This window comes from Nomascus leucogenys, chromosome 22a (assembly GCF_006542625.1).
Source record: "Nomascus leucogenys isolate Asia chromosome 22a, Asia_NLE_v1, whole genome shotgun sequence".
In the NCBI taxonomy this organism is placed as follows: Eukaryota; Metazoa; Chordata; class Mammalia; order Primates; family Hylobatidae; genus Nomascus; species Nomascus leucogenys.
The window spans coordinates 16172134-16200022 of record NC_044402.1 but is presented as its reverse complement, the minus strand read 5'-3'; the positions used below and the strand labels follow the sequence as shown (position 1 = coordinate 16200022).

At 40.5% G+C, this 27889-nt stretch overlaps 1 protein-coding gene across 1 annotated transcript in view; it reads right to left on the bottom strand.

Moving 5' to 3' along the window:
• FOXN3 (forkhead box N3) overlaps window positions 1-27160 on the bottom strand; it is a 461477-nt gene extending 434317 nt beyond the window's left edge. The window contains exon 1 of the mRNA XM_012498097.2: window positions 26997-27160. The gene's annotated coding sequence lies outside the window, so the exon portion shown is untranslated. The remainder of the gene's footprint in view (window positions 1-26996) is intronic.
• Between the last annotated feature and the right edge of the window lie 729 nt (window positions 27161-27889).

Sequence of the window (27889 nt, the reverse complement as noted above, 5' to 3'; positions counted from 1 at the left end):
GCTTCCAGAGGAAAAAAAATCTGTTCACATAGAAAAGATGAACCATCAAAATGGCAGATGAACTTCTCGACAACAATAGAAGCTAGACATTCATTGAGTATAGCCTTTGAAATACTGAGGAAAACTTATTTTCAACCTATAATTATATACCTAACCAAACTACTGACCAAGAGAGGGGATAGATGAGAGACGCTTTCAGAGATGAAGTTCTTGGAAAATTAACCTCCTGTGCTTACTTAGTAAACAATTAGAGAATGTGCTCTAACAAAACACCAAATGTAGCAAACCAAAAAAGAAGAGAACATGGGATCCAGGAAATGAGAACAATATAGGAGACAGATGAAAAATAAGTCCCTGCACAAAAGCGGGGCCAAAACAGGCTTATAGTGCAACCAGGCCAAATTAGAACAGGAAAATCAAAGTGGAAGGTGTGCATTATTTGCCAAGTTTGAGCAACAACAAAATCAGATTGAAAGTCTGCTGGAAGGCATGGGATGAACAGGTAGGAAGAAAGGAAGGAGGAAGAGAGGGAGGAAGGAAGGAGGGAAAGAGGGAGGGAGGGAGGGAGAAGGAAGGAAACAAGGAGGGAGGGAACGAGGGAATGAGGAGGAAGGAAAGAAGAAGGGAGAGAGAGAGAGAAAGGAAGGAGGGAAGGAGGGAGGGAGGGAGGAGGAAAGAAAGGAGAGAGGGAAGAAGGGAGGAAGGAAGGGGGAAGGCGGGAGAGAGGGAGGAGGAAGGAAGGGAGGAAGAGGGAGAAAGGAGGGAGGAAGGGAAGGAAGGAGGAAGGAGGAGTATGTTTAGAGACAGAGAATCATATAGAGAGAAAACAAATACATATAAATCAAAAAGAGATAAGGTTTATTAATAGCAAAAAAAACTAAAAGGGCGTGGTGGCTCATGCCTATAATCCCAGCACATTGGGAGGCCAAGGCGGGTGGATCACCTGAGGTCAGGAGTGCGAGCGAGACCAGCCTGGCCAACAGGCAAAACCCCGTCTCTACTAAAAAAATACAAAAATCATTGGTCTCACTGATGAATAGTGTTCACATTATATAAACAGAATGTCAATTCAAGGGAAAAGAAGGGGGATGGTCTAAATTCTCATCACACTAAGCCTATGGATAATTTTAAATTGATTAAAAGTGAAGAAAATGATCTTAGAGGATTTTTTAAATATAATTTTTTAAATGTTTACACTGTGAAATATCACATAGAGGAGTGCACAAAACCCAGCTCACTACAGGCTCAACCTCAGCCTCTCTAGTAGCTGGGACTACAGGTGCAGGCCACACTTCCAGCTAATTTTTTTTTTTGTAGAGGTGGGGTTTCCATGTTGCCCGGGTTGGTCTCAAACTTCTGGGTTCAAGTGATCTGCCCACCTTGGCCTCCCAAAATGCTGGGATTAAAGGTGTGAGCCACTGCACTGGGCAGCTATAGTTGCATCATGTCTATTTTTCGAGCTTTATATAAATGGAATTCAGATGTGTGTGGTGAGGACTTCTTTCACACATTAATGTCAATGAGACTCATCCAGGTTGTGTAGCTATAGTTTGTTTTTATCAGTATGTCACTTTTCATGAATACCATAAAGTAGTTGTGTGTGTGAACACAAGCATGCACATTATATTACACTCTTGATGGACACTGGGTGGTTTCCAGTTTTGAGTTTTTATGAATAATCCTGCTATGAACATTTCTATCCATAATTTGGGGTACATATGTATTCACTTTTCCATTGTGCCCGTACATCAGGATAGAACTACTGATTTACAGAATACGCATATGTTCATCTTTTATTAGGTAATGCTGATTAGTTTTCCAAAGTGGTTGTACCAGTTTACACTCTCACCACCAGTGTATGAGAATTCTCATTTCTCCAAATCCTCACCAACTCTTGGTATTGTAAGTCATTTTCAGTTGTAAGCATTATGGTGGACATGCAGTCACATTTCACATGGTTTCTAATTTATATTTCCCTGAAGACTTATGAAGTTGAACAACTTTTCACATGTTTATTCGACATTTGCACATCCTCTTTGGTGAAGTCCCTGTTTAAGACTCTTGTCCATTTTTCTACGGGGCTGTTTTGTTTTTCTTGAATTGATTTGTAGGAATTCTTTGTATATCCTTCATATAAGCCTTTTGTAAATTATAGATGTTGAAAATATCTCTTAATTTGCCTTTCATTCTCTATATCTTTTGATGAACCAAAGTTCATTTTAGTATAGTCCAATTTTATCTGCCTTCTCCTTCATAATTGGTTCTTTTGGGTCCTGGCACACACCTGTAATCCCAGCTACTTCGGAGGCTGGAGCAGGAGAATCACCTGAATCCGGGAGGCAGAGGCTGCAGTGAGCCGAGATCCAGCCTGGACAACAAAGTGAGACTCTGTCTCAAAAAAAAAGTACCTTTTCTACTCTTGGCATTTTGTGTTTCCATATAAATTTTAGAATTGGCTTCTCAATTTTCACAAAACCCTCAGGATTCTGATTGGGATTACACTGACTCTATACATCCCTTTGAGATGAACTGACATCTTTTAAAAAGTAAATCTTCCGGCCGGGCGCAGTGGCTCACGCCTGTAATCCCAGCACTTTGGGAGGCCAAGGCGGGAGGATCACGAGGTCAGGAGATTGAGACCATCCTGGCTAACACAGTGAAACCCCGTCTCTACTAAAAACACAAAAAGAAAAAAAAAAAATTAGCCGGGCGCGATGGCAGGCGCCTGCAGTCCCAGCTACTCCGGAGGCTGAGGCAGGAGAATGGCGTGAACCCGGGAGGCGGAGCTTGCAGTGAGCTGAGATCGTGCCACTGCACTCCAGCCTGGGCAACAGTGGAGACTCCGTCTCAAATAAAAAAAAGAAGTAAGTCTTCCATCTCATAAACAACATACATCCCTCCATTTATTTAGGTCTTCATCTCAATAGTGTTTTATGGTTTTCAAAATAGGGGTCTTGCTAGATTTATTCCTAGATAATTTGATTATTTTTATTCTAATGTAAATTCATGTTCTGTTTATTAGTGATAAAGAGAAATACAATTTACTTTTTTCATATTTACCTCATATGCAACAAACCTGCTAAATTCATTTTAGTTCCAACAACTTAACCGAAATTTATTTTGAATTTTCTATATACTCAGTAATTTAGTCTCCCAATAATTAATAGTTTTATTTATTCCTTTCTAATCCTAATACCTTCATTTCTCTTTCATGCCTCATCACACTACCTAAGATCTGCTGTGCAATAATGAATAGAAGTGGTGATAGATGGCAGATTTGTCTTTTTTCCTACTCTCAAAGGGAAACTTTTAACATTTCACCCATTAAGTATGTTTTTTACTTTTTAATGATGTAGGCTATTTTTTATATATACCCTTTTTACAGTAAGAAAACTTCCTTTTTATTAGTTTGCAGAAATCTTTTTAATCGAGAATAAATGTTAATTACATCACATATATTTTCTATATCTATTGAGATGATCGTGATTTTTTCCCTTTATGCTGCTAATATACTAAATAAAACTGACTGATTTCAAATATATTACCCTAACCTTGCATTTCTAGAAGATAACCAACTTGATCATGATGGAGTAATTTATTGCTGGATTCACATACTAATATTTTGTATAGAATTTTATTTTATTTATTTATCGAGACAGATATTTTATTGATTGATCGATTGAGACAGTCTCGCTCTGTCACCCAGGCTGGAGTGCAGTGGCACGATCTCGGCTCACTGCAACCTCCGCCTCCCCGGTTCAAGCAATTCTCCTGCCTCAGCCTCCCAAGTAGCTGGGATTATAGGCACGTGCCACCATGCCCAGCTCATTTTTGTAGTTTTAGTAGAGATGGGGGTTTCACCATATTGGCCAGGTTGGTCTCCAACTCCTGACCTCAGGTGATCCTCCTGCCTCAGCCTCCCAAATTGCTGGGATTACAGGCGTAAGACACTGTGCCTGGCCTTGTTTAGGATTTTAAAATTTATATTCATGAGTGAAACTGGCCTGGAATGTTCCTTTCTTATAACATTTCAGTCAGGTTTTAGTATCAAAATTGTACTGGCCTCTTGAAACCAGCTGGGAGTATTCCTTCTTTTTCAATTCTCTAGTGGAGAGTTTGTGGAAAATATGTGTTATTTCTCCCTTAAATATTTGGTGAACTCAACAGTAAAACTATCTGGATCTGAAGTTTTCCTTATGGGAAAGTTTGTAATTACATATTCATGAGGAGACATAGAGCAACTCAGCCTGTTATTTTTCTTATAGCAGTTTCAGTAAGTTGCATTTTAAAATTTTTGTCCATTTCCTCTAAAATGTCAAATATATTGTCATAAAGTTTTTCATAATATTCTCTTACTATCTTTTAAATATAGTTATACCCTTCTTTCATTTCTAATAGTGGTTGTTGGTGCTATTTTTTCTTAATTAGTCTCACCAGGATTTATTGATTTTATTAGTCCTTTGGCTCTGTCAATTCTCCCCCCATTTCATTACCTTTTATCTTATCTTTATTATCTCCTTTCTTCAATATTGTAAAAAAAATTTAGTTGTTCTTTTCTAACTTTTAGAAATTAATGCTTAGGTTATTTTTAAACCTCCCTTCTTTTCTAATATATGCAAATATAAATAGGCTTTAAATGTCCCCCTAAGCATTGCTTTAGATGCATTCCACAATTTTTGGTATGTCATATCTTCATTGTCATTAATTTCCAAATATTTTCCACTTTTCATTGCCATTTATTCTTTGACTTGTGATTGCTTAACTTCTAAACATATAGGGATTTTTCATTTATATTTTTTGTAATTGATTTCTAGCTTAACGTCACTGTAGTTGGAAAATATACTCTATGATTTCCATCCTATTCTCTGTGATTTCCATCAATATGTTAAGAGTTGCTTTATGACTCACCAAATAGAGAACACTGGCAAATATTCTATGTGTGCTTGAAAGGAATATCTATTCTATATTTGTTGAGTACAATGTTTTATAATTAGATGATGTTTGTTAATTAACTTTGTTCAAATTTTCTATATCCTTATTTATTTTGTCTCTAGATTGTATCAATTACTGAGAGGTGTTTTAAAATTTCTAACTATATAGATATCTGTATTTCTCCTTGTAGGTCTTATAATTGTGTGTGTGTATGAAAGAGAGACAGAGAGAGAGCAAGTGAGCGCAGTATAAGTGAATTGAATCTTTCTTATTATGAAATATCTCCCTTATCTCTAACAGTGTTCCTTGCCTTACAGTTACGCCATCTTTCTTTGGGATAGCTATACAATCAGCTATCTTTTGCATGGTATATCTTGCTACATTCTTTTATATCGGGCCCTTCTGTATGTTTATAAGAAAGGTATGTCTCTTTAAAGCATAGGTTTAAAAATCCAATCTGATAATCTTTTGACTTTTAATTTGACTATTTAGTCTATTTATATTGAATATAATGGCTGATATTTGATATAAATCTATTATTCTACTATTTTTTATTTGTCTCACCTACTCTAGGGTCCTTTTTCTATTTTTCATCTTTGTTTGAATTTCTTAAGTATTCTTTATTATTCTATTTTCCCTCTTTCTTAGCTTGTTATTTATACATTCTGTCATCATTCTTTTAAAGATTATCTAGAGTTTAAAACATGCATCCTTAACTTATCAATAACAACACAACTTGGTTATCACTTCCTGTACACTACAAGGAACTTAGAATGATTTAACTTCATTAACTTCTTTGGATTTATGTTCTACTTTTACCGTGTATGTTATTCCCTACATATTTTAAACTCCACAAAACATAACAATTATTATTTTATACAGTCAATACTTATTTATATTTAACCATTGAATTCTTATTTCTATTGCTCTTCACTCCTGCTTACATTTCTAAGCCTTGATCTGGGATAATTTTCCTTCTGTCCCAAGGATACTCTTTAGTGAATACTTCCTTTAGTATAGATCTGTTCATGATTTTTTAAATTATTTATTCATTTATTTTTATTTTTTAATAGAGACAAGGTCTCACTGTGTTGCCCAGGGTGGTCTCAAACTCCTGGGCTCAAGCGATCCTCTCACGTCGGCCTCCCAACATGCTGGGATTACAGGCATGAGCCACCATGCTCAGCCTCATGATAATTTTTTAATATCTTTAATTCTTCATTTTTGAAAAATCTGGTAAATAGAATTTATGGTTAACAGTTGTTTTCTTTCAGCAATTTGAAGATAGCATTCCACTTCCTTCTGACATCTATTGTTTCAGTTGAAAAGTCGGTTGTCAGTCTTATTTTTCCTTTAACGGTAAGAGGTACCCACTCCCCAACCCTGATGCTTTTCAGCTTTTCTCTTTTTGTTTTATAAATGTTACCATGTTGTCCCTACGTTGTTCTCTTTGGTTTTGTTTTCAGAAATTTTACTATGTTGAATCTTTGTACTTATCCTGTTTGGTGCCCTAGGGCTTCTGGATTCTGTGGCTTTGTGTGATTTGTTAGTTTTAGAACTATCTCAGCTATTTTTTTCCAATTATTTTTTATGTCCCACTTTCTCTCTCCTCTCCTGCTGAACCTCCAGTTACATGTATATTAGGCCTTTCTACCATATTTAATATGTCTTTCACAATCTGATATTTATTTTCCATCTAAAAGCCTCTAAATGCTTTATTGTTGATATTTTCTTCTGCTCTATCTTCTAGTTCACTAACTCTCTCCTCAATTGCATCTACTCTATTGAACCAATTCATTTGGTTTTTTTAAAGCTTAATTCTTAAAGTACAATTTACACACCATAAAATTCACCCACTGTAAGTGTACATTCAATGGTTTTAGTCATTAATTCATTTATGCAACCATAACCATCACCACAATCCAATCTTAGATCATTTCCATCACCCAAAAAAGTTCACTCATTTAGATTTTAACTACAGTAATTGTATTTTTCAGTTCTAGAAGGTCCATTTGGTCTTATTTACAATTTTCAGTTCTCTGGCAGAGTTTTCAATCTTATCTTTTAATTCTTGAAACATATTAATCACAGTTATGGTAGGGACCATATCTGATTAATCTATTATCTGGATCTCTTGTAGGTAGATCCAATTTGATTATTTTTTATTGGTTTCTTTTATCATATCTGGTCTTCTCATGTGATGTGTCTATTATTTCTACTGACTGACAGATATAGCACATGAAAAACTACAGTGATAACATGAGTTTCTGGGAAAAGCATCTTCCTCCAAAGAGAATTTTTATTCTGGCTTCAGGCAGGCATCTAGGCTAGGGGCACTAATCTGAAATTATTTGGGTTTTGGCTTCAGTTCCTATGTTTTATTTCTGATTCACCTAGACTTAGGGTTCTCAGTGAAAGCCCAGGTTGTTTACTAGGGCTTCTGCCTCTTCACAGGACCTAAATACAATTACCACACTCTCAACCCCATGAACTTGTTGAAAGCTATGCTAAGTTTCTTAATCTCTTAGCCTCTACTTTTTGAACGGAAATTTTTCTCAAGAAGATAAAACTCAAAAGCAGAGTTCACCTCTCTGAGTTTTCTACCACTCCTTACTCACCCCACCAACCCAGATCTTGGTTCTGCTATTCCCCATTGCCCTGATGGCTCTCCAGTTTTTCCAAACTGATTTTTTTTCTTTTTAATTTTGAGCAGATTTTCTCAGCAGAAGAGTTAATCAGGACAAACCTGATCTACTATTGCTAAATATATGCACTACCACTGTAAGTTAGGTGACCATAATTTATCAAACCAGGATGTTCTTGAAAATGAAAGTAGACACTACTAGTGATTACAAGGGGGTAGTAAGCATAAAACAAAACTATCACAAACATGTCAGACTGTATGGTCATCCCAATAATAATGCATGGAGTGAATGAATTCTCTTAACAATCCAGAGGGATCAGAAAGGGCTCATTTCAACACAACATTTCAAAAGAAACAATTGAGACAGATTAGATGCCCCACGGAAATTCCACTGTTGTTTGTAGGGCCCCTTCTAATCTCCTTTAGGGATTTAGCTTTTTCTCCAAATTTTTATTTTGGCAAATAAAACATAAATTTTCTCCAAATTGTTATTTTGCCTAAACAAAAATAAATTAATTTAAAAATCACATTGGCCACATCGAAAATAGGGAGGTCTGGTCTCTTCCCTTTATGGTGACTGAATTACTTGGTTTTAAGGATAGAAGTAAACCCTTACTCATTGTGGGAAGAGACTACTCATTGCATTAATGCTCATTGCATTAACAGAGGAAGTTAACTACAGCCTGCCAGTTCTTGGACCCTATATACTATTAATGTCCTTGGCTGAGATTTGGTGCATTCGTGTAGTTTTGGAAACTCCTTCAAGCAAGAGAGAAATTTTTCTGAAAAAATAGAGAAACCTTAGACTTGAAAAGAAAGTGAGTACAATTCGCAAGAAGAGCACTGCACCATATTCCCTTTTCTACTTTATTAGAAATGCTGTATTTTGCTGTCATTTAGCAGAAATTCTATCCCTTATTCCATGAAGCAAACAACATAATAAGTAAAGGGCTTGCTCTGTCTTGGCTTCTGAGAGAGCTAGATTTGCCTCCTGGGTCATCTTCGTAAGTGAACTCCTTTGGGCTGGAGAGCTATTCTCTGATTAATGCCAGAGCCAAGCCCAGGGAGATGCTCAATCAAATAAAACAGCATTGATGCCTAATTATAGACTCACCATGTCTTGTATTTTGCAGCCTGACCCTTCCTGGAATTTTGACGATGCTATTCAGGATACCACTTCCTATTCTTAATCTGCATATTTTAGATGGCTTGATTCAAAACAATGTTTTGGATACAAACATTCCAACATTTTTCCAAAACACAGGCTTTATCAGCATATAAAGTAATTTGCCACATGCATTGTGTTTGCATCCTAGCAAGTGGATAATAGATTAGAGTTACTAAAACGTCAGTGTGTTTTCCCATCCATAGTACACTGCGGTAAGAAAAGGACTCAATGAAAGGAAAACAAAATATGATTCCACAATTTAACTTAGGTCCATATGCCATTGTCATTTAAGACCAATAACAACAGAAAATAAAAATGAGGCATTGAAAACATTGAGCCTAGCAACAAAGCAATTAGTTAAACTCAGGTACGGGGTGATATTGTGGCCAATAACCTAGGATCTGTTTCAGCTGAGATTATCTATGGCCCTGGGGAACATTCCAGAGCTAAACTCCTCTGCTTGTAGATGTGCTCAACACTGGCCTGGAGACAGGTCAGCCTTCTTATGGGAGGCCTAAAACCAAAGGAAAAATGAGTGCAAGGTCTTTTTTTTTTTTTTCCCCCTGCTTCTCCACTGTTTGTCTATACTCCTTCATCAAATCCTCTCTGAGGCAGGGTCTTATCTCCCTACATCCAGCCCCTCAATAGTACTAGCACTCTGTAGACCTCAACAAATATTTCCAGGTGGAGTAAATGAATTCTCACAACAATCCAGAAAGGAGCAGAAAGGGCTCATTTCAAGATAACATATCAGAAATAACTGAGACAGACTAATCTGATGTCCCATGGAAATTCCACTATTGTTTGTAGGGTCCCTTCTAATCCCCTTCAGGGATTTGGCTTTTTCTCCAAATTTTTATTCTGGCAACTTTCAAACCTAAAGAAAACCTGAGCCTGGGCAACATGGAGAAAGCCCGTCTCCACAAAAAATACAAAAATTAGCTGGGCATGGTGGTGCACACCTGTGGTCCCAGCTATTCGGGAGGCTGAAGTGGGAGAATCACTTAAGCTTGAGAGGTAGAGGTTGCAGTGAGCCGAGATCACACCACTGAACTCCAGCCTGGGTGACACAGCAAGACCTTGTGTCAAAAAAAAAAACCGCGAAAGAAAAAGAAAACCTGAAGGAATAATGCAATGAGTAAGAGGCAGACCATGCATATGGTCTGCATCCCCAAATATGTCAGCAGGTATCTCCTTAGAACAAGAACATTTTCATTCATTCAGAAGCTTAATTTTTTTAAAGCACACCGTGCATTCAAAACTGAGTGGTAGGTGACTTTTTTTTTTTTTTCGAGACGGAGTCTCACTCTGTCTCCCAGGCTGGAGTGCAGTGACACGATCTCGGCTCACTGCAACCTCCGCCCTCCCAGTTCAAGTGATTCTCCTGCCTCAGCCTCCCGAGTAGCTGGGATTATAGGCGCCTGCCACCGCACCCGGCTAATTTTTTGTATTTTTAGTAGAGACAGGGTTTCACCATCTTGGCCAGGCTGGTCTTGAACTCCTGACCTTGTGATCCACCTGCCTCGGCCTCCCAAAGTGCTGGGATTACAAGCGTGAGCCACCGCGCCTGGCAGGTGACATTTTCAAAAGTCCAGTACAACATTCACACCTCAAGGAATGTATTATACAGTTGGTGACTTAGATTATACAAACATAAAATGATTTGGGGTAATTAAATCCTAAGGTTGATAGTGCTCTTTATAAGTAAAATAAGAGCTCAAAGAAGTGAAAAGTAAGGGTGGACTGAAGTTTCCGAGAGGAAATATGTGGCAGAGATGGACTGGCTGTTCATCAAACCTGTTTCTTCTTCTTCCCGGGCAAACACCTAGACCAGCTTCCCAGCAATCCCCCTTGCAGTCAGATGTGGCCACCTTACCAAGTTCTAGCTAATGGAAAGGGAAAAAAAAACAAACTGAGCCATATATGGGCCTAGCCAATAAAAACCAGCCACTCATGAGCCTCCATCTGCTTTTCCTTTTTGCTATTATGATCCAAATAAGCACCGTGACCTTGGAGCCATGGGTTGAAAATGACAGAGTCCTAAAATGCCAAGGAGTTGGCTTGCTAAAACCTGAAAGAGTGGTATCCACTAATCGGGTCACCCATTTTGGATATGTAAGAAACAACTTCTATTGTTTTGATTCATGGCACCATTTTGGCTTTGTTAAAGAAGCTAGCATTACCTCAACTAATATGTTGGAACTTAAAATACCCCTGAATACCTGCAGAAGGAAGTGATAATTTGAAAATAAGGATTATGCTTTTTTCTCTATTGCTTTCTGCACATATGATCTGTACCATAGTTGGCCAAAGGCATTCATGTGTTTCAGCATATATTAATATTATTAAAGGAATACAAAAAGAAAGAAGGATGTAAGTTTCTTTTCCGGTAGTAATGGCAGAGTAAGTACCTGTCCAGTCTTCCAACTGGAAACAACCAAAAATGCTGGACAAAATATTTCCTCAAAAATAGTTTGAAACATATTCATGAGCTCACACAAAAAAATAAGGCACACTCAGAACAGAACGCTTATATTAGTTTTCACCTTGAAGGCATTTAACAAACTGGGAGAACCTGAGCTTCTGTTTTTACAACTTAGCAGGACACAGGGGAAAGCAGACAAACTTGGTGACATTTACGAAGGCCCACCAAGATAGAGTGTATAATAAGAGGCATCCAGCTACAGAGAGGACTTTAAACTGCGTGTCTCAAAAATAAGTGCTAAGTAGAAAGGGAAAAGTCTTTACTAAAAATGTGTAACCACGAGGTAGTCCTCACAAGGGTTTACAGGACAAACTGATTACCTGTTTTGTCCCCAAAACCTCAAGTTGAGAATTTTAAGTCCTTGCTTTGCAGGTTGATAATGATCCTAGGAACCTGACAAAAACAAATGCAAATTCTAGAGAAACTCACTTTCGATTCCAACTCACTGATAAAGAATTCCCACTAATAGAGTTTCCAAAAACAAAGCAAAACAAAACACACACACACACACCCGCAAACACACACGCAGAGAGAGAGAGAGAGAGAGAAAGAGAGACAGAGAGAGAGAAACAAAGCACCATGAACAACAACCAGTGAAAACAATAGAGAGGAGAACCAGGCCAACAAAGACTTCAAACTTTAAAATGATTAGACACAGAACATAAAATACTGTTTAAATAAATAAAAGGGAAGAAGTATATAAGAATTGAGCTAGATCAGATAGATTAGACAGAGGAAACCAGAGGAAAAAAAACTGAGTAAATTATCTAGACTGCAGCACATAGAAATATAGAGATAGAAAAGATGACAGAGAAGCTAAAACATGGAAAAGACAGAACAAACGTATAACATATGCTTAATCTCAAACCTGGAATTAGAGAGAAAGAGTACAGAGCAGGAATAGCAGCCTGAAAATCTTCCAGTTCTGATGAGAAAGCCAATCCACAAAATTATAAAGCCCCAAAACCCCCAAACAAAATAAACACATACAAATAAACTGACATCTGAACACTTCATGATAAAATTGCCAAACACCGAAAACAAAGAAAATATCTTAAAAAACAGTCTAAAGTACTCTTGGAGAAAGAATACCTTCAACACAAATGGCAATAAGACTTAGCATTGATTTATCAGCAGTGGAAGTCAGAAAACAATTGAGCATCTTTAATATACTGAGAGAAAATAACCATAATTTTATACCTGGCAAAAATATATTTTATACCTAGCAAGATTCCATTTTAAGAACAAGGGGGAAATGGACATTTTTCCAGTGAACAACAGCTGAAAGAGTTTTCCATCAATTTATCCTCACTAAATAGAAGAGAAGTGATGAAGGGGGTGGGTTGGGGGAAGGAATTATAAGCAAAAAATGTAGTAAACATATGGGTAAATCTTAACAAACATTTCTGGTTTAAAATGATAATATGTAATCTGTGAGATTAAAAAAAAAAAAAAAAACAAGATAAAACTAAAACACTGGGCAAAAACGAAACCTAAATTGGTAGAGCAGTGATTGGAATTAAGTGGTCTAAGGTTCTGGCATTGTTTGAGAGAAGAGGAAAGATACTAATTGGCTTTAGGCTTTGATAAGTATGCATGCTAAAATTTCTAAAGAACCACTAGAAAAGGAAATATGCAAAAGAAATATGGAAGAGGCAGGAAAAATGGAAATAAAATGAAGAAATAAATTAGAATATATGTGTAATTACAATAAATATAAATGCATTATGTATTTCAGTTAAAAGACAATTATTTTCAGACTGGACAAAAACAATATCCAGCTACATTTGTACATGTCATATATAAAAATGCAGCTTAAATATTAGGACACGAAGAGTTATTTATATTAGAAAAAATATATTATGTTTTTATTAACATATTAGAAATGAAAACTTCAAAAGTAATTAACTAAGCTGTCAGAAAAATAGAAGTTTTATACTCTATTAGACACAAAAGTGTAAGAAGAATAAAGATACAAACAGAAATTAAAAAGAGGCTGAATGCAGTAGCTCACACTTGTAACACCAGCACTTTGAGAGACTAACGCAGGAGGATCCCTTGAGCCCAGGAGTTCGAGACAAGCCTGGGCAATATAGCAAGACCCCATCTCTACTAAAAAGTAAAAAAAACTAGCCAGGTGTGGTAGTGCCCCATATAGTTTAAAATGATAATATGTAATCTGTGAGATTAAAAAAAAAAGTAAGCAAGCATATAAATGATATCACAAATGAAAAACTGCAATGACACAGAGATTAAAAATAAGAATTAGAGGCTATTATAAACAATCATTATGCCTCCCAATGTTAAAACCGAGATGAAATCAACGAATTCCTAGAAATGCATAAATTGGTAAAATGGATTCACAAAGCAATAAAACGCCAGATTAGTCTTACTACAAAATAAATTGAAGTAGTAGCTGTAATCTTCCTAAAAGAAAATACCACTTCCAGATAAACAGATGACTACTATCAGAAGGTAACTACTATTTTGAGGTATACATAATTCTAGTCTTATATAGACTATGCCAGACAATAGAAAAACTCTTTGACTCATTTTAAGAAGGATAGGAAAACACTGATACCAAAATTTGATAAGATCAAGGTTGAGCATTGAAGCCAGTAAGAAAAAAAATTTGATAAGAAAAGAGAATTAAAGGACTTCTCACACCTGAACATAGGTATCTAATATATGTGCAAAATTTGGAGTGTGTGTGTGTGTGTGTGTAGTATAAAAATAAAACTGTAGCCGGGCACAGTGGCTCATGCCTGTAATCCCAGCACTTTGGGAGGCCGAAGTAGGTGCAGCACCTGAGGTCAGGAGTTCGAGACCAGCCTGGTCAACCTGGCAAAACCCCAACTCTACTAAAAGTACAAAAATTAGCCAGGTGTGGTGGTGCACACTTGTAATCCCAGCTACTCAGGAGGCTGAGGCAGGGGAAGCTTGAACCTGGGAGGCGGAGGTTGCAGTGAGCGGAGATTGCACCACTGCACTCCAGCCTGGGCAACAAGAGTGAGACTCCATCTCAAAAATAAAATAAAATAAAATAAAAAACTTTAAACCTACCTCACACTATACACAAAAAACAATTCTAGGTTGACTCAAGACTGAAATATAACAGCCAAACAGGCACTTCGTAAATGAAGAAACATGTATGACCAATAAACATAAGATGCTTAAGCTTATTAATAACCAAGCAAATTAAAATTAAAATGAGATTATTTCACACCTACTAAATTGGCAAAAATGTTAAAGTCTGACAATATTAAATATCAGTGAGAATATGAAACAATAGAGACACTTAATGTTGATGAGGGTGTTAACTGGTACAGCCACTTTTGCAAACAGAAGGCATTAAGATGCTGGAGAGCAGTGAGTTTGCCTCAAGATCTGTTGTGGCCAGCAGAGGGGACCCCATTTAAAGACCACCAAGTGGCTAAGACTCAGGTTTGGGCCAGGCCCAGTAGCTCATCCCTGTAATTCCAGCACTTTGGGAGGCCGAGGCAGGCGGATCACTTGAGGTCAGGAGTTTGAGACCAGCCTGGCCAACATGGTGAAACCCTGTCTCTACTAAAAATACAAAAATGAGCCGGGCATGGTGGTGCATGCCTATAATCCCAGCTACTCAGGAGGCTGAGGCAGGAGAATCGCTTGGACTCAGGAGATGAGGGTTGCAATCAGCCAAGATTGCCCCACTGCACTCCAGCCTGGACGACAGAGCAAGACCCTGTCTTCAAAAAAAAAAAAAAAAAAAAGACTCAAGTTTGCTGCCCATGTGCACAGAGGTGGGACCGAGTCAGCAGGGAGTGCCACACAAGTTCTGATAAAGCCAAGAGGATGACCAAGCTAACATATTTAGCAAACTGGATCACTTATTGGAACCCAACCAATCTTTCTTTCTTAACTAAAACAGAATGGAGTAGGTCAATCTGGATTAAGTGTAGCAGGAATGATAAAATCCTGTAGAATTTATGCTTCAACTATACATGCTATCTTTTTTTTTTCTTTTGAGACAGAGTGTCACTCTGTTGCCCAGGCTGGAGTGCAGTGGTGCAATCTTGGCTCACTGCAACCTCCACCTCCTGGGTTCAAGCAATTCTCCTGCCTCGGCCTCCCGAGTAGCTGGGACTACAGGCATGTGCCACAACACCCAGCTAATTTTTTTTTTTTTTTTTTTTTTGAGACGGAGTCTCACCTGTTGCCCAGACTGGAGTGCAGTGGCGCAATCTCAGCTCACTGCAAGCTCTGCCTCCCGGGTTCACGCCATTCTCCTGCCTCAGCCTCCTGAGTACCTGGGACTACAGGCGCCCGCCACCATGCCCGGCTAATTTTTTATATTTTTAGTAGAGACGGGGTTTCACCGTGTTAGCCAGGATAGTCTCGATCTCCTGACCTCGTGATCTGCCCGCTTCGGCCTCCCAAAGTGCTGGGATTACAGGCGTGAGCCACCGTGCCCAGCCAACACCCAGCTAATTTTTGTATTTTTAGTACAGACAGGGTTTCACCATGTTGGCCAGGATGGGCTTGATCTCTTGACCTCGTGATCCACCCGCCTCGGCCTCCCAAAGTGCTGGGATTACAGGCATGGGCCTATACATGCTATCTTATAAAAACTTCTGTTTCATCTATCCACAGTATACATACATATATGTGGTGTACAATGTATCTATATCTTACTGTAGGTCTTTGAAAACCACTAGACTAGACTATGTGTTATAAAACCACAGACTTCCAACTGTTAGTATAGCTAAACAAGCGGCTCCCAGAAGGCAAGAAACCTTGCCTCCAAGAGCAGAGGCCACAGAGCCTAGAGACCCTGAGTTTGTTCCTCCTTCATAAGAAATAAACAGAAGAGCAAGATTGACATTCCGTCCCACATGCACAGGCGAAGAACTGGGGATGGGGTAGGCGAGACAACCTGAGGGAATAAGCATTGTTTTCCTATGGAAGACTAGAATTATCTTAAGGAACGGTTTGGATTAGCAGATCCAACCAAGTTTTTTAATGGGTGTGATCAAAAGCTATTCTTTCTCTTGACGATCAATGGGTGTGTGCTGGGGAGGAAGGCTCACTATAGACAAAATGAACAAACTGCATTTTCTCTGCACACTGGAGTTTTCCAGTGAATGCAAGTGGTGACTGTACAACATGGAGGAACAAGGTTGTGGGCAGGGAACAAGATGCACAAAGGCTGGGAAGCTAGAAGGACCACAGCGAGTTCGGGGTGAAGAGTCACTGACTAGATCCTGAGCAGTAATAAGTGGGGCAAGATTATAAAAGAACTTGAAAGTGAGGCAGAAAAAGAGAGACTTGGTAGACTGGGCAATGAGAAGCCATCAAGGTTCTTTTTTTTTTTTTTTTTTTTTTTTTTTTGAGACGGAGTCTCGCTCTGTCACCCAGGCTGGAGTGCAGTGGCGCGATCTCGGCTCACTGCAAGCCCCGCCTCCCGGGTTCAGGCCATTCTCCTGCCTCAGCCTCTCCGAGTAGCTGGGACTACAGGTGCCCGCCACCACGCCCGGATAATTTTTTCTATTTTTAGTAGAGACGGGGTTTCACCGTGGTCTCGATCTCCTGACCTCGTGATCCGCCCGCCTCGGCCTCCCAAAGTGCTGGGATTACAAGCGTGAGCCATGGCGCCCGGCGAGAAGCCATCAAGGTTCTTTTTTGAGACAGGGTCTCGGTCTGTCACCGAAGCTGCAGTGTAGTGGCGCAATCGTGGCTCACTGCAGCCTCAACCTGCCAAGCTCAAGTAATCCTCCCACATCAAGCCTCCCGAGTAGCTGGAACCACAGGTGCACACCACCACGCCCAGCTAATTTTTGTATTTTGTGTAGAGATGGGGTTTCGCCATGTTGCCCAGGCTGGCATCAACGTTTTTAGTAGACAAGGAGCACAACAACATTGACAACATAACAATAAAAATAGCTACAATAATTTGAGTTGCAACCACGTGCCAGGCTCTGTGCCAAGTGCTTTTCAGGGACTCATGATTTAGCCCTCCCAATAATCCTTTCAGGATTTCCACATTACTGAGTTTTATTTCCATAGTACTTATGGAAATATTACCTAAGGCTTGAGTCTTAGGTTAAGTAACTCGCCTAAAGTCACACAGCTGTTAAGTGGCAGGGAGGGGGTCTGAGAACAGGAAGTCTAGCTTCAAAGCCCGTATTTCAAGAGGGTTTTAGGGACAGAAGTCTTCCAGAGCATGATCAAGGTCACTCGTAGTTTTTTTTGGAGGGAAGCACCAGTAAAGGTTGTGGAGATAAGATGAACGGGGTGGATTTTAAAGAAAGCAACAAGAAGCCCTGAGGATAAATTAGATACATGTGATGTAAAACGAGGGCGGGGGCGGGGGCGGGGGCGGGGGCGGGGGCGGGGGCGAGGGCGGTGGGGGGGGGGTGGTCCAAGTTTTCTAGCCTGGGAAATAAGGATAATGGTTGTAACCGGGGAAGAAAAAAATGAGGGCCCTTATGGATAATTTCTGCCTGAATGCTTAACTCTGAAATTATGCCACTCATCTTGTTTCCATTTCTCAGAATGAAAAACCACTCTGCCAGGATCTTCATGTTGAAGCTTAAAGGGACTATTAAAAATGATTATTCTAAAACATCTATAGTTGCAAGACTGTAGAAAGAACTAAAGAGGAAAGAGTGGTAGCAGAACCTGCTGATGGCCTGGCCACGTGGCTTTCAGGCTTTACCATCTCAGGGCACAGCAGCCCAACTGCCAGCTGCTACCAATGGCATCAAGAAGTCCCTGAGAACCTTCTCTGGCTGAAGACTACTCTGACATCTTTCATAGATCTCAAGTACTGGGATCAGCACGCCCTGAGAGCAGTCTTCAACCCATGACCGAAAGCAGCGTGGCTGGCATAGGCGCCCCACGTGCCCCAGTGCGGCTGAGCTCCACCGCCCACGATCTATCTGATGGGATAAGTCATGACTGGCTGCCTTCCCTTCCTCATTTCCCTCTCCTGCACCTACTGGTGTCTTCCTGGGATGGTCTCCCAAGTAAACCATTCACCCTTCGATCCTCCTTGCAGGGTCTGTTTCTAAATTAAAACCAAAGGCATAATATCTCCAGGAAGGATCTCAGGAGGGTGGCACTTCAGTCTGTCTATATCTGCTTAGAATATGAACTTCAAAAGAGCCACATTTGGGGATATTTCCAGTTAAGGAGCCTATGAGAGTTACAGAACAGGGGATAGTCTGTCTGGGAATGATTTCTTCACCCTCGTATCCCTATCGTAGGGCACAGTTCCTGGTATGCAGTAGGTGCCCGCAACTGCTCACTGAATGAACATGAGGACGATTTGTTTCCCCCAATTTGTGCGTATGTCTTTGGCATTTCCCTTGATTAATCTTTTAAAATAATTTCATACATGTGAAATATGTGAAATCGGACCTGTGAAATATTAATTAGTTCCATCAAGTTCTGATCATTCACCTGAACTCTTTAAGAGAATTAGAAAAGCAGCAGACACACATTTCACTGAAAATGTCTACATCTGTTTCATTGCTAGTTCCACCTGGTCACACGTATACTAGGCACAGTGGCATGCCCAGTGATGATTTAATTTTTAAGTTTCCCCTACACTCTTGCAGGAGCAGAGCTCTTGCTTAGATTAAAAAATCAAGCTGAACCCCACCCTAACTTGGTCTCTGTAGACTTTATATGACTTAGGGGTACAGGGGAGCCCCAAAAAGAAGACTGAATATCTTGCTGATCTGCTGACTTAAGCCAGTATTTTCGTATTCTGAAAGAAATCAAGGAGATGTCAGTATATCTGCACACCTGAGTTTGCTGAGCTATTCAGACCAAGTGTAAAAGTGAGTGTTGTCTAGGAAATCTGTTTTGTGTGTTAGACATGCTGCCAATTATAGCCAGTTAGACTGGGTATAATCTTTGGGAAATTCTGGAATTAGGACTTTTCATTTACCAAGTAGGTAAACATGCTCAAGGGTGGACGAAGAGAAAGTCAAAAGGTGAAGACAAATAAAGAAAAATAATCAGGCTGGGCGCGGTGGCTTGCGCCTGTAATCCCAGCACTTTGGAAGGCCGAGGCGGGTGGATCACAAGGTCAGGAGATCGAGACCATCCAGCTAACACGGTGAAACCCCGTCTCTACTAAAAATAAAAAAAATTAGCCGGGCGTGGCGGTGAGCGCCTGTAGTCCCAGCTGCTGGGGAGGCTGAGGCAGGAGAATGGCGTGAACCCGGGAGGCGGAGCTTGCAGTGACCTGAGATCGCGCCACTGCACTCCAGCCTGGGCGAGAGAGCAAGACTCCGTCTCAAAAAGAAAAGAAAAAAAGAAAAAGAATCACTGACAAGGGACCTAAAAAGCCCCTTCCATCACTAATGGTCAGATGCGAGAACACAGAATGTCAAGAAGCAAAATCCTATTTCCGGGGGAATTACAGCAAATATTCCCCAACCCATCCTGCGCTTTTTTCCCCCCGAAGGGAACTCCATTTTCAGTGTGGAAGGGGAAGTCTTCAACCCTGGGATAGAAATAGTCAGAGGAACAGTTGTGAGGTGGTCAGTCTCAGGGGAAAGCCTGGGATTTGGAGTCAGGGGACTTGACGGTGAGAGCTATCAATAGTCGGGTACCAAAGAATGCGTGACTCTGGGAACACAGTTGCCTTGGTTTCTTCATCTGTAGAATGGGACATGAATGCATATTATCATTAGGTATTAGTAGCAGTATTATTAAGCTAATATGAGAATCAAATAAAATAATGCAGAGAGCAGCATCTGATAAATGAAGGCCCCTCGCCAGTGTGATGTGATTTTTCTGTATCACCCAATACTGCCACACTTCCCCAGAAGTGTCAAGAGGCCATTCTAAATGCTGAATCTAGTCACAAGAAACAACATGATGGTCTTAATTTAGAGATATTTATTAAGTAGTCATTATAGAGTCACTGTTTTATTTTAAAGGCTGCAAAAGTATTCAGTTTGCTGAATTAGGAAATTTCAGAGTGCAACAAGAGCTCTTAAACTGGCTGGGTGTGGTGGCTCACACCTGTAATCCCCGCACTTTGGGAGGCTGAGGTAGGAAGATCGCTTGAGCTCAGGAGTTTGAGACCAGCCTGGGGAGCATAGGGAGACCCCATTTCTACAAAAATAAAAAATTAGTGGGGCATAGTGGTACACACCTGTAGGTCCCAGCCACTCGGGAGGTTGAGGTGGAAAGACTGCTTGAGTCTAGGAGGTCGAAGCTGCAGTGAGCCCTGACTGTGCCACTGCACTCCAGCCTGGGTGACAGAGTGACAGAGTGAGACCCTGCCTCAAAAAAAAAAAAAAAAAAAAGTCCGGACGCGGTGGCTCACGCCTGTGATCCCAGCACTTTGGGAGGCCGAGGTGGGCAGATCACAAGGACAGGAGTTTGAGACGAGCCTGGCCAGAATGGTGAAACCCCATCTCTACTAAAAATACAAAATTAGCCAGGCGTGGTGGCACGCACCTGTAATCCCAGCTACTCAGGAGGCTGAGGCAGGAGAATTGCTCGAACCCAGGAGGCGGAGGTTGCAGTGAGCCGAGATCGCGCCACTGCACTCCAGCGTGGGCAACAGAGCCAGACTCTGTCTCAAAAAAAAAAAAAAAAAAAAAATCCTACATTATCTAAAATCTAAACTTGTATAATATACTAAAATCCCTCTCCAAGTGGGACCTGCTACTCTCTGAACCTTAAGAAAGTGGCATCTGCAAAGGCACTGCAAAGGTACTAGGCACACATTTGGAGAAGCCATCTGTTAGCAACTTCAGCAAGGTCCTGGTAACTGGCATGTATCCTTCAGTTCGAAATGGGAGCTTAATGCTCACTCCCAAAGAAGCACTGCCCCATTATCATGAATACGCCCTGGGACGGTTCTGTTGGTTACACACTCATGCTTCTTTGAAATGCAGGTGGGAGGAGGAAGGAGATAGCTTTAAACAGCCTCAACATGAAAAGCGTCAGTCAACACAATTCAATAGTTAACCACGATCATTTCGATCATTTCATTGTTACCACAGCCAACTATTTGGTCCTTATGCTAGTTTCATCTTTGTAAAGGAAATATTTTATATGTAATTTTTTTCCAGCATAAATTGTTGGAAAATCTTTGGCTTCCTGGAAAACTTATTATTTTAATTGTCATCTCTAACCCCATGCAGGTAGTAGAAACGTGGCAAGCACAATGAAAGTAACAGGAGAATGTACAGAGGGGTCTGTCCTAGACTCCTCAACTGAGCTGCCTCTGAGAAACAATGCAGGGAGGTTGGCTGTGGCCATGAGCAGCACAGTTCTATTACGGTTTGCCTGAATGAAGAGTCTCCTGATTTCTCACCTCCATACCAGGCAGAGGTGAATCTAGTGATTGTGAAAATCCAGAGTGGAACTGAAGGGGATTCCTCTGTCTGCCACCCCTAGAAATCCTCAATACTGACAGCTTCTGGGATGTAAGGGGGAAAACTGAGCCCGATCTCAATAGTGCCATTTCAGAACAATCTCATCATTGAGGAGATAATGTGAATATATTTGATGATATGCAAATATCATCTGTGTGTTATCATTTTACTCAACACTCAAAACACTACTGAGTCTGCCAAGCAGATTTATATAGCTTGGCAAATTTTCATTTCATGAATGACACTTCATATGAAATTATTTTCACTGACTAATAGAATAACAGTGATAGAACAGATCTTGAGGTGGAAATAGAATAAAGCCATGCATTCCAGCAAAATTATCACCAACTAATCTCAAACATCCCCATATGATGTTCCTATAATTTATAAATAAAAGGGTCCTTGGTTTATAAGTAACCCCTAAAAATATGCCTTCCCTCTCATTATAGACTGGGCCAGGGCTCTGTCATGCTTGTGGTCAGTCATCTTTTTCTGTATGTACGTAGGCTTCCTAGGGTACACTGTATTATATCACTCATTGCCACCTTTTTCCTACTCACTATGAGCACAAGCGGCCTCTTAAATTGTCAAGGCAAAAGTTCTCTCTTTCGCTAAGAGGTTCCAGGGCTCTGCAAGCAACTCCCCAAGGTCTTCTTTAGAGAACATTTTAGAAGCAGTGGTTTGCAAACTGTGTACACAGTGGTACTGGGTTCCAGAGTGTGCCCTGGGCACAGCCCAGGCGACAATAGCAGGCTCTGGGCTCCTAGCTCCCTCAGAGCAGCTCTGTTTTTATTTGACTCATATATTAGCGTCTTGCATAAGATCCTATTTGGTGCTAAGTATAAAACAAAAATGATGTCTATGAAAATGTGTGCAAACCATTGCAAGAAATGGTTCCGTCTCCCTCAGGCACTCTTAACCTCCCTCACCAGGCTGCTCTCTGCAAATGGAGGTGGATGCATTTATTTTCCTTTAAAGAAGCTTACTCTTTTCTCTTCTTCCCGAATTTGAAACATCTAGGAATTGAAGCAATTAAATATACTCATTTTCAACATTCAGAAACTAATCCACACTTCTGCACAGCAAATCCTTTCAAAGTTAAAATTTGTTTTTCTCATGTGTACTATAAACTGGATTTAGCCAACCCATCCCCAATTTCGATTTTTTTTTTTTTTTTTTTTTTTTTTTTTTTTTTTTGCTATCAGCAAGGTTGGCATATACCTGACGTGTATTCTTTATGGACTTTTTGTTATAAGCAATGAGAAGAATGAAGCTGCCTCTTTCTCTTTACCTCTCTACACTAATCCAAAATCGACACTGGCATTTGGTTGGCATTCTGGAATAATTATTAGAAATTTGGCATAGCCATCCAAAAACAGCAGCTTCAGTGAGTATGTAAGTAACTAGCTGACAACTGAAAATGAATTGGAATTGTACTGAACATCTTGTTCATTTGTATTAGGAAAATAAGTTGCACATGGTCAGACCATGATCAATTTTCCTAATTCCAAAATCAGAAAGAAATAAACCTAAATGCCACAGGTTTGCAGAGAACGAATTGTACCACTCCAAAGCCCCTTTGGAAATGAAGTGTTCTGAGCCAACTATTTGCAAGACAATAGAGAATGAAGGTAGATTCTAGAAACCAACAAATCCCATTCATTTCCTTCAGTTTGTAAAAACAAGCAACTGACATGTTTCCTGCCAATGAACACACTTGCAGATAAGAAAGCTCCCTACAGGAAATCCTTGCTAAAAGAGACCAGTTGTGCCATTAAACTTAATCTTCTTTACCAAGTCCCAATCAGTTAAATATCTGGGTGATTTAGCATGTATTTCATAATCCCATGTTGTCAAATATTTAACTCTAAAGTATATATTTCTATGACATACATGCAGAATATTAAGTAAACATTAAAATAGAGTTAGGAGTCTTCTCCTCCCCACTCCCCATGCAATTAGTCGATGAAAACAAGGGAAATTTGCTGCTTTTTAAAAAGACCAAATTGTTAATTGAACAAGTTTTAAAACTGACCATTATCAATTAGGATAAAGCTATTCAATGCTTTAAATTGCCATGACTTGAAGGAAGACATTTCTAAATGAGTATCAAGAACATAAAATCTGAAGACTGCCATTAACAAGATTAGAAAAATATAAGAAATGAGGCTGGGCGCAGTGGCTCACGCCTGTAATCCCAGCACTTTGGGAGGCCAAGGCAGGCAGATCATGAGGTCAGGAGATCGAGACCATCCTGGCTAACACGGTGAAACCCCATCGCTACGAAAAATACAAAAGATTAGCCGGGCATGGTGGCACACACCTGTAGTCCCAGCTACTTGGGAGGCTGAGGCAAGAGAATCGCTTGAACCCGGGAGGCGGAGGTTGCAGTGAGCCAAGATCGTGCCACTGCACTCCAGCCTGGGCAACAGAGCAAGACTCCATCTCAAAAAAAAAGAAAAAGAAAAAGAAAAATATAAGAAATGTATTTGCTTTATATTTTACAAGGTTCAATGTTGATCCTCAAAGTCAAAATTTAGGACAGGGCCTCTTTGGTTATTTTTCTCTTAGCGAAATGAATGGGGTGGGGGGTGGAGGCTAGGGGGAGGGGAGGTCTCCAAACTTTTTTCTTTATAGTCCTCATGGAAATCATTACCAAGATACTGGAAATATTTGCAATTTTGATACTGGGACCGTCTCAATTATCCTAAAAACAAAAGCACTCTTCCCCATTCACAAAAGAGGAAACTTTTCTATTATAAGTCAACTGGGTAATAATAATGGGAATTTTGAAACAGTTATTTTCATTTAGATTTTCCTTTCCCTGGTTAGCTTCTGAGAACACCCTCTCTTCTATTTCCCAAAGTACCAGGCAATCTTCATCCCTCCCCTTCACCCCCCACCCCCACCCCCACCATCCCACACACAAACGCACCAGTTCCATTGCTTGAGTTCAACTTTGAACCCTCTTGTAAACACAAACACCTCATTATAACTTCCCCCGATGAATCCTCATCCACAGGTAACATTCTAACCTTTCTGGCTCTCAAGAGTTTTGTTCTAACTGTAGACATACAAGTCAGTTTGATCCCACAATTAAGTGTTCAAATACATTGTTCTTAGCCTTCCCTTGCACAGCTCAGAGGAAGCAAAATGCAAAGTAAGCCTGGGGGCTCATCCTTGGTTTAAGGCTCTTTCCTCAAATATTTCCAGTAAAAATACAGTTATGAAATCTAGGAGACCACATTTTTGGTTGTTGTTGTAAAATGACCTTGATTTGACAGGCACGATCTCAGGTTTCAACAGATGCTGTGGGAAAGCTTACAGAAGCCAACGTGTTCTCCAGGCATCTGTGATGACATGCAGGTTTTGTTTTTGTTTTTGTTTCTTTTTAAGTGGTGGTCATGGTAGAGTATGTATGTGTAGTGGGGGTGGGGTGGGGTTACTCCTCTCGGTCTCCATGACAACCATGTCTCCACTCATCGGTTATTAGATACAATCCACTTCCTGTGTCTAAATTTTTAAGCCAATCAGAAAAGTGTTTATACATTTAACAACTTCTGGGACAGTGCTTCTTTAATGAAATCGCTTTAAAGGCTCAAATGAAGATGTTCATGGGCTTCACAGTTTGTCTTACAGATATAACATTTCACAATGTTTACTAATTCATATTCTTACATGGTGCAGAATGCCCTTCTTCTTGGATGTGAAATGCATTCTCCTCAAAGCAGTTGCCACAATCTCTTAGAATAGTGTGCAGGCTGATTTTGATTGTTTGCTTTTCATTGTCTTTTCCTTTCACTGTCACAGTTTTAGACTTAGTGCATGAAACGTGCTAATACACAAGGCACTTAAATTATCAAAGTAATGATACAGTTAAGCATCCATCTACTGATGGTCCTTTTTTTAAAAGACTCAGATCAAAACACGGTTAGGAATCATTATTCTAAGTTGAACAACTTTGCATTCTACAACTTATGAGCAGCAATCATTGAGAATGTATTGTAAAGTGCTGTATCTATATGTGTAAGCTAGTAGCTGACGTCTGCAAAGAAATTTGTCACCAAAATGGCCTACTTTATCTGGATAGAAACAACAACAAAAAATTAAACATAAAGGTACCTCGAGCAAACTGCACCCGAATGAAAAACCGACCCTGCAGAAATCTGTGCACAAGAGGGCTATCTGAAACTACAGCACGATTTTAAAAGAAGGTTTTGGGTGACTGTTTTCATAAGTCTCAATCTAACTGACCAATCAGTGTGAGAGTTAAAGTGGGCTCCAGTCATTCGTGCAGCCTTCAGAGCTCTGCACCCTCCGAGCTGCTCTCCTCTCCAAGGCAGAGTCGGCGATCAATGAAAAACAGGGAACAAAAGGAATATAACAGGATGTCTTCCTTAGCTAAGGAAAACGATTCCCTTTTTCCTCAATGAGCCAGTCGCACCCTGCCTACGACAGCTCCACACGGGAGCTTCCAGCAGACCAGTCCTTTCGGGTGAGGCACATTTTACATTTGCAATCATGTGTCCCAACTGCTAGCAAATGTGTCACCTTAAGCACAGCCTGTGACGGAGGGCTCCCCGAGCCCAACCAATTGAAACTAATAAATTAAATAAATTAATAATCCCACAATTAAAAGCTCCCGGGAAAGATTGCCTTTCCCTTCCCCAAATGTCATCCCGGGAGTATAAACAAAGCATGAAAAATAGTCTCTTCAGCCTTCCCAGCCGGCAATCATGGTTTTCTCCTCGAAACAATGTTTCTCCAAAAAGAGAAATCTTCTTATTACCTTCAGTGGAAACTCATCTGTAGATGTCATATCAGGATAACCCGTTACAGCATTTGAAAAGAGGCTGAAACTGCCCATAGATTTGACACTGTTTATAATTGATAGCAAAACAGTTGCGACAGCAATGCTGTAAACTCTGCCCAGCCAAACAAACTCCACATTTAACACGTTCCTTCCTTGAAAATAAAAGTAACGCCCGGGGAGCCCACAGAAGTGTGCTTCCCTAAAAGTAATTAACAGAATTGCATCAATTATTTGATTATTTTTATAAATATCCATTTGTCTGCAATTTTTTAAAAAAAAATTTAAAAAGCGACTATCCACACATTCCTAAGAAACTTTTTTTTTTTTTAATGAACTTACTTTTGAGACAAAACTAATGAAAATAAGCAACTTGCCATGGCTGGATCTTTCCCATTTGGGCTGCAAGCTATAAATCAATCTGAAACCAGGTGGAAATAGGGGGGCGGACACCTTAAAAAAAATCAAAGGGTGCCCCAAAATGCAGCAGCCTGAACACGGAGGGCTTCTCGTGACAATGCTAAACCCGAGCAGATTAGGAGGCAGGAAATGAGCCCCATTTTCGTTACCTTCGATCGCCTGCCCCCCCGCTGCTTCTCGCGGCCGCATTGGGGGGCTGCGGCGACGCTGGACTCGCGGGTGGCCCCGCCGCCGGGTCGCGCCGTCTCCCGGCCGAGCTGCAGCAGATCACGGCCGGAACCCCGGCTCCTGCGCCCGGCGCCCGCCCGGGGTCGGCGGCGCGGCTCCCACCCGGGCCTGGAGCCCTGCTGGGTCCTAGTGCGCGCCGCGCGCCCGCCTCGCGGCCCGGTCTGCAGCCCGCACCGAGGGCAGGCAGCTCCCAGCGCCGCGAGTCCCCGGGCGAGGCCGCCACCGCCTCGGCCCCTTGCGAAAGCGGCTGTGGGGTGTGCGGATGAACTGGAGCTTAATGTCAAATCTTGGCACAAGATGTTCAAAAGAAAGACATTGGCTCCAACTGAACTCTTAGAAGGCAGATGCTAGGATCTGCAGCCCGAGGGTAAGCGTGGGGGCAGTACCTGGCAGACAGAGGTTTGCCGGGTGCACTGGTGACATTGGTTGTTCACAGACAGTGAGACGCGGTACGGGATCGATAAAAATAGATTTCAAAAATATAACGCTAAAAAAAAAAAGGTTGAAAATGTGTGTGTTTAAAACAATGTTTTAAACTGTTTTTCCCAATATTTCCCCCGTGTTGACAACAGGCCCTTTTGCATTTCGCTTTCTTTTACTTTATAATATGCTCTTTTAAATAACAAAGCCCCATATGGCTAAACATGTAGTCATTTGATTTTCAAAAGACCTCAAAAATTGCATGAAAATATGCACTCATGTATCTCCTAAGAAATCAACGAGAAAGAATTAATGGTGGCATATGGCGTGCCTCATAGAGAAAACTTAATTACAAATTAAAACAAATGCGAAAATTCACAAATTCAGTAAACTG